Below are 7,773 nucleotides of genomic sequence, written 5' to 3' on the forward strand. Positions count from 1 at the left end.
AAATTGTAATAGTTTCCTTCCTATCTGTTAGATATAGATCGGACGGCCTATATTGCAGTATGACAGGCACACCATCATCACCAACTCTACTTTTTGTTGAACCGAGACAAATCTAACATGCGAAGTAAAATAAACACATAGGGTCTATACATACACAATTTATCTTAGGAACTCCAATAGTACGTCCACTACACATTCGCGCATTTCACATCTTTCTACATCTACGGGAACCTACGAAAGGGTTAACGTAAATTGCCTTTCTCTCTCCTCCCCTGATTTTCATGGTGGTGGGCCCCTCCATTCCCCCAATGTACAATCAACAGCTCACACGTTTCACATTACATTAATTACGTAACAGGGATTACGTAGGTGTAGCATTACTCGTCCTAAAAAACCCAACTAAGCCAACCTCCCAGCATATCGCGCGGGACAAGACCCGGCCGTGTCGTTTTAGTCAGGACTACCGGATTACTAGTAGTAGTATCGATGGATCGCGCGAAGCAACAAGTTTTTTTGGAGGGGGCAAAGCACCTAGTTTAAAAGGAAAAAAGGCAGTACACTCACAGCACTCCTGTCACGGTTGCATTGCACCCCACACACGTTTGGTCCTGCACACAACTCATGCAAACGGAACGTGCTTCAGCTTGCCTCTTCCTGACACGTGGGTATGCACTTGGAGAAACCAACCATGCGCCAAACTCCCCCTGCCCATCACGCGAAAATCCACCCCCCACCCAAAAATTCCCCCCAAATCCAATTCAACTGCCCTTCGGCCAACTAGCCAATAATATTCCCCAAATCCCCTCCCCCCATCCCCCTCCACTCAATTCGCTCCACCAAAGCCGCCCTCCCCGCTGCACCGATACGTCGGCGCCGCGGTTCGTCGAGGGGACGCATGGCGATCCTCTCGCTCCCACAGTACGCTCTCGTAGAGCGTCGTCCTCTAGCCGCGCCACCACCGCTGGCTACATTCTTGTGGAGGAGCACGGCGGTCAGCGCTGCCAGCGCTTGCGACGTTCATGTGGAGACGCACGGCGGTCAGCTTCTCCCACGGTACGCGCATTCTAGAATGTGGCCCTGTTCATGTCGGTGTAGCGCTGAATGTTAGCTGATAGACGCTGTTAATCTCACTGTTTGCCGAAGTAGTTTACAGTCAATATGCTCTGCTTAAGAAGCTTCCTTGCCCTGTTCTGCACTCAATCTGCTTAGCTGAGATGGCATGCCAAGGCCGATTAGTTGCTAAAATAACCTGCCATATATCTATTGTGACGAAGATTGTTATGGTCTAGTAGCCAATCTATTAGGTGAAATAGTTCTACACCATTTTATACTCGATCTTTGTTGCTACGATGGCCTTCGATAGTTTGATGGCTGTGTGCTCGGCCTCATTGACTGCTGAAATAGCCTGCCATAATTTAGCACTCAAATCTGTTTGTTGAATTAGCTTTACATATATTTTGTTACTTAGATCTGCTCGTCCAAATATCTTGCCATAGCTTTAGACATCGACCTAGGTATTTTTTTTCTAGACTTCATAAAAAATCATATATGTTTTTCCTGTAATATCTAGTAGAAGAACTAATTTGTATGTCTAACAGATGGACATGACTTGGATAACTTCTGCTCGAAGATTCTCCACTGCATATGTCGAGGGGGTTGAAAACTTCATGAACTTTATCAGAGCTGAGTACGATGGTCCGAAATCACATGTGCTCTCCCCGTGTAGCAGTGGTATGAATTCAGTTACAAGACCCTAGTAAAACTGTGCAAAATCATCTACACTTGTATGGGATGTCGGTCACATATACTAGGTGGGTTCATCATGGTGAAACTGTGAACGTCAATGTTATTGACTATGTGGAAGCAGCAGATCACCATCTTGATCTGCCTGATGCTCAGGTGGAAGAGGAGGAGGAGGTGGTGGTGGCGGAGCCAGTGAGTTTGACCAACATTGAAACAATGCTACAAAATGCTCATGCATTCCGTGAACTTTCACCTACAAAAGAAAAATGGTGGGCCCGCATGTTGGAACAATGTAACGTGGCTATCACCCCAGGAAATAAGCTGTGAGTATTCTCAACTATGGTCACCTTTCTTCAGGTGAAGACATCTGAGTGGATGATCAACAAATCATTCCATGCGATGTTGGCTGCTTTCCGCAAATCTTTCCCAGATGCGTCTAAACTGCCATACACCTATAGTAAAATGAAGAGTTTCCTTCGTGCAGTTGGAATTGGATATGATATGATCCATGTTTGTAAGAATAATTGTGTTCTGTTCCGGAAGGATTATGCCAACTTAAGTGAATGCCTGAAATGCAAATCATCAAGATGGAAGATGGCGATGCTGTGAAGAGGATACCTCATAATGTTCTGAGACATTTTCCAATTATACCAAGATTGTAGAGGTTGTTTCATGATGCTGAAACAAGAGAGGATGTATTGTGGCATTCTAGGAACCAGGAGTAGAGAGATCAGAATGTAATGAGCTATCCATCTCATGGTAGTGATTGGAAAAGCTTCAATCATAAACACAAAAAGTTTTCTGCTGACCCGAGAAACATTAGAGTTGGCTTAGCTTCAGATGGATTTAATCCATTTGGCCACCAGAGCGCCACATATAGCATGTGGCCAGTGCCTGTTATCCCTTACAACATGCCTCCAAATGTCTGCACCAAAGAATCAAACTACATGATGGCCTTGCTCATCCCGGGTCCAAAAAGTCCCGGAAAGGATTTTGATTTGTTCATGGATCCTCTTGTGGAGGAACTTCAACAGCTATGGAGGGGTGTTCTCACTCGAGACCTATATAGCAGCCCACCAACTGATTTCTTTCTGCGTGCTGTTATAATTTGGTGCATCCATGATTATCCGGCTTTAGCCACTATGTCAAAGCGAACGACACATGGTTACAATGCATGTGTTCACTGTGACAGGAATCCGCTATCATACGCAATACTTAGCAAGATCTTTTACATTGGACACCGCCGTTTCCTTTCCATGGACAAGCCGCATCCTAGAAAATACCGAAGACATGTGTTCAATGCAAAGCATGAAAACCGTGATGCACCAAAGAGGCTTACCACCGATGAGTTGCAAGTGGAATTGGAGAAGGTCAGGTATATTACACCAGGAAACCATCCTGGCAATGGTAGTGGGAAAAGGAAGTGTGGCAGGGCAGAAGAGAGATAATTGTTTACCCGCAGGTCCACTTTGTGGGACTTGGAGTATTGGAAAGATTTAGATCTGCGGCATAATCTTGATGTGATGCACATCGAGAAAAATATATGTGACAGCATTATCGGACACTTCTTAATATTGAAGGCAAGACCAAAGATACCTTAAAATCTAGGATTGATTTGACACACCTAGGTATCAGACAGGATTTGCAGGTGCAAGATGAAGGTAAACCACGGGATATGGCACCAGTTGTGTACGTCTTGGACAAGGTAAAAAGAACAGAATTCTGCAAGGTCCTGTCACATGTGAGATTCCCACATGGATTTTTTTCCAACCTTGAAAGGAGAGTCAATGTAGATGGAAACAAGGTACAAGGGTTGAAAAATCATGACTGCCATGTCCTACTTCAAAGGGTTTTACCTATTATCCTTAGAGGATTGGGCCGCCCTGACTTATACAGAGTAGTTGCAAAGTTGGGACAATTCTTCAGGGAACTCTGCAGTAGAAATATCAGGATAGATGCTTTGGAGCATCTTAGAGACAAGATACCAACTATCATATGCGACCTTGAGAAGATACATACTCCAGCCTTCTTTGATGTGATGGTGCATTTGGCTGTTCATCTACCTGATGAGGCACTACTTAGAGGTCCAATACAGTATGGCTGGATGTACCCTATTGAAAGGCGGCTAGGCACTTTCAAGGGCTATGTTAGGAACAGAGCTAGACCCGAGGGTTCCATTGAAGAGGCCTACATTGCTACAAAAGCGTTGACATTCTGCTCAAAATACATTGAAACAACTGATCAGCTTAGCAAAGAGGCGGGTGAAGACAATCCCGGGCTCAATGTTTTTGATTATTCTGTTCGAGTACAGGGAAGAGTCGACAAGAGGACAAACCTAAAGACTTGGACAAAATGGTTTGGTATGTCTTGAATAACTGTCCTGAGATACTATCTTATATCAAGTAAGTGCTAAGTACTGCAGATTATACATTGTAATCTACTAAACTTGCACCACATTCTTATATATTTAGATGTTTGACGCAATCACTATGTTGTGCAGCATTTACAAAAAGGAGTTACTGCCGCAAAATCCAAGAAACATTGACAAACTGGTTATGGCAGGATTTGCGAAATGGTTCAAGAGCCATGTAAGCTTTTGAATTGCACTGTCAGTTTTTTTAATATATTGAGTACATAAGATGATCAGCTTGTCTATTTTCTAACCATAGGTTAAGAAGATGCGGGAGGATGGGCAGGCAGTCGATGATGCCTTTACTCACTAGCAATGGGTCCTGATACTTGGGTAAGACATTATGAATGTTGCGTTGTTGGAGACGTGCGCTACAACACCCTTGCACGAGACGAAGGCAGGAAGACACAAAACAGTGCCATCATGAGCACAAATATGTATGACAAAGAGACAACTGAAATGTATGCTAACATAACAGACATTGTTTAGTTACAGTATATCTCCAGTTTTGAGGATCATCGGTGTGTGGTTCGGTTGTGCTGTCGTTGGTATAACCTGTTTTCCAGGATCGCAAAACCCAGAGCTGATGATTATTTCAAATCCATCAATGTCAAGGCGGTGTACCAGACCAACGAGCCTTTTATTTTGGCAAATCAAGCAACAAAGATATTTTTCTTGGAAGACACATTTGCACGTAGTGATGACTGGAGAGTATTGCAAACGTTTGAGTAGAGGAATTCATTTAATGAAGTTGCACAACAAGATGATGCTTACACTGCTCTTGATGTACAAGATAACACAAACGTTCATAATATCTTTGAGAACCATCACGTCAATGACGACAGCGAAAAGATTGCCTGTCGTGCTGTGGACATACAAGAGTTGATCAAGAAGAAGCCAAAGTTCGAGGACCTTGAGGACTAAGAAGAAGATGACACCGCAGGGAATTATGATTCAGACTGATACACATGGCGAAGATGTTGACGCTGCTGCTGCGGACGATGATTACATTGCTTTTGTCGTATTTGCCTGTCAGAAGACGTTTTTTTATCTACTATGTGAAATTGTTTTTGCTATGACAACTGAAACCTGATGAACATGTTGTTTAGTATTTTGCTGTGAGAACATCACTTGTTATGTATGTTGATTTGTGTTTGGTGATTGTATGACGACTAAAACGTGATGACATTGTTGTTTAGTTGTACTCATATTTGGCTATGAAACTGGAATTGGTGACATAGTTTGCTGTTGGACTGCAATTTGCTCGACGTCTTCGAATGAGAACAAAGCTGACCCGACAGGGCCTCTGCTATTTATTTATTTATGAGCAAAAGGGGATACCCCCTGATTTTCATTAATAGAAATCGTTGGATGTTCACAACACTACGCCCAGCCTGCTACACAGGCTTCATTCATTACTAGTTTCAGTAAAGTGCGCATGTCATAGCCACTGAATACATCACGAGTGCTACATACACTGCAAATAAAGAGACAATCATCCTACAGAGCACATCGATTTTGCCCATTATATTCACAAGCTCTTTCATCTCCTCATTGTTGTTAAGGCCGTTCAGTAGCTATTGCTTGGCCATGATTAGAGGAACAACATCTTTAACCTTCTGCTCTGCATCTTCCTCTTCTGTCGTTCGTTCAGTTACTTGTCCAACACCCCAACCTGCTGGTATTGGGATTCCTCGGCTAACCAAATAATCAGCGTAGTTGCATTCCCCCACATCAGCAACTTCCCAGAAATACAAATCACACGAATCTTCCCTTTTCTGCACGAATCAAATTGGAAGATCCTCAACCAAACTATTAAAAAATCCAGCAACTGAAAGCAGCAGAACAACACTTAAACATATTATTACCCCATGATTCGGGCATTTGTAGAAGACTCGGCCAGGGTTGAGTATTGTGGTTGAGACGCGACGGATGACTTTGCGTGATTTGCAGCAGCGGCACCACACCAACGACAGCGGGTTGCGGTGAGCAATCGGCTGCGGTGCCTGTGCTGGCGGGGGTGTGATGAGACCCACAGGCGATGGTATGGGTGCCGACTTGGCGCATATTTGGTTGTTGCCTGCTGAAGAGCAGGTGGACGAGCAGCCAACGGACATGGTTGTTGCGGCCAGAGCTTCTGATGCTAGGCAGAGTAAGTAGAGAAGAGGAGAAGCGAACGTTGGATATGACAGTTTCATTACTTGCAGAGTAGCATAGCACCATATATAGTCATAGTCTAGGTTTGGATTCGAACCAGCTACAGGAGCACATCTCTCTTTTTTCTAAAACTCAGCAACATCTCTTTACTGGTACACTATCTTGTTCTGTACGCCTTCCCAAGTCTTTGATTTTCTTTCCCTTTTTTTGCGAGGAAGGAAGGAGGACAAAATTGAGAGTTCCTGGGACTCGAACCCAAGACCTCTCGGTTGAAAACCAAGGGTGCTAGTCACTTATGTGGCGAACGTTCCCTGGGAGGAGGACGGCAAACAAACGCATTTTCCTCGCAGTTTTAGTTGCGACACAAGATCGAACGGTCGCAGTTTCAGGAATGTTATCAGGCAAACGAGCCCAGTTTTTCTTTTCTTCCTATATATAAAAACGTATGCTACTTGGTGTCGGCTTAGTCAACAAACGATTGTGCCAACCCTGTCATGTTTCTTCAGTCTCTTCTTCCTCGAGCCGCCGAAGCGAAACCAGCGCTGGCGGGACCGCTTGCTCCCGCCTCCCGTGGCTGGTTGTGCTACCGCGCACGCAGCGTGGCCACATCACACCCTAAAACTCTGCGCATCTTCCGCGGCTCTTGTTCGTTCCCGTCCGAGGCCTCACCATCGTCCTTCGCCTTGGTTCACTCGCTGCAGCGCCGCCCTCCGGTGTTGTCAACATGGTCAACAACCAAGAGGAATAAGGAGATGACTGTACATGGTGAGGATGACAGTAGGGACCCAGCAGCGCGCGCAGTAATTTTGTTTTTTCGGGACGGATAAGGGTATCAACTGGGTTGTGCGGGACCTATGTCCCGTCTAGCCCAGGCTTTTATTTCATATGTTTAGCACATGACCAGCCCAGTTTGTTTTTTCCTTTCTGAAAATGGCTAGCCAGCTATTTTGTTTTTTGCAGAATAACCAACGTAGGCCTACTTGCTTTTCTATGCCCTGCTGGGCCGGAAATCTTTCAAGACGAGGAGGGATGCATTTTGCCCAAAAAATGGGCTATAAGTAATAATAAATGGGATGTAAAATGAAAAAATACAGCAAACAGGCAATTAGTTCCAAAATACTTTTTTCTTTCGGATTTTGATATTTTAAATTTCATTGTTTTTGTGCGGGTAAAATTTCATTGAATTTAAATTAAGGTATATTTAGATTTAAAATTAATTTGAATCTGGCTAGAAATTTCTGGCTGTATGCTATTTGGAACAGATTTGGAGGCTGACTTCTGGGTCTACTAGGTTGACGTGTACGAAAGGCTTTGTCAACTTAGTCCACAAACGATTCTAGCAGCAGTGACCATTGGATGTTAATCCAACGGCCATGCTGCTTCTTCAATATCTGATCTTCTTGCTCCAGCCGCCCAAACCAGCGCCGGTGGGACTGCCTGCTCCCGCCTCCCGTGGCCGGCTA

Source organism: Triticum dicoccoides, chromosome 4B, assembly GCF_002162155.2.
Source record: "Triticum dicoccoides isolate Atlit2015 ecotype Zavitan chromosome 4B, WEW_v2.0, whole genome shotgun sequence".
Taxonomy (NCBI): Eukaryota; Viridiplantae; Streptophyta; class Magnoliopsida; order Poales; family Poaceae; genus Triticum; species Triticum dicoccoides.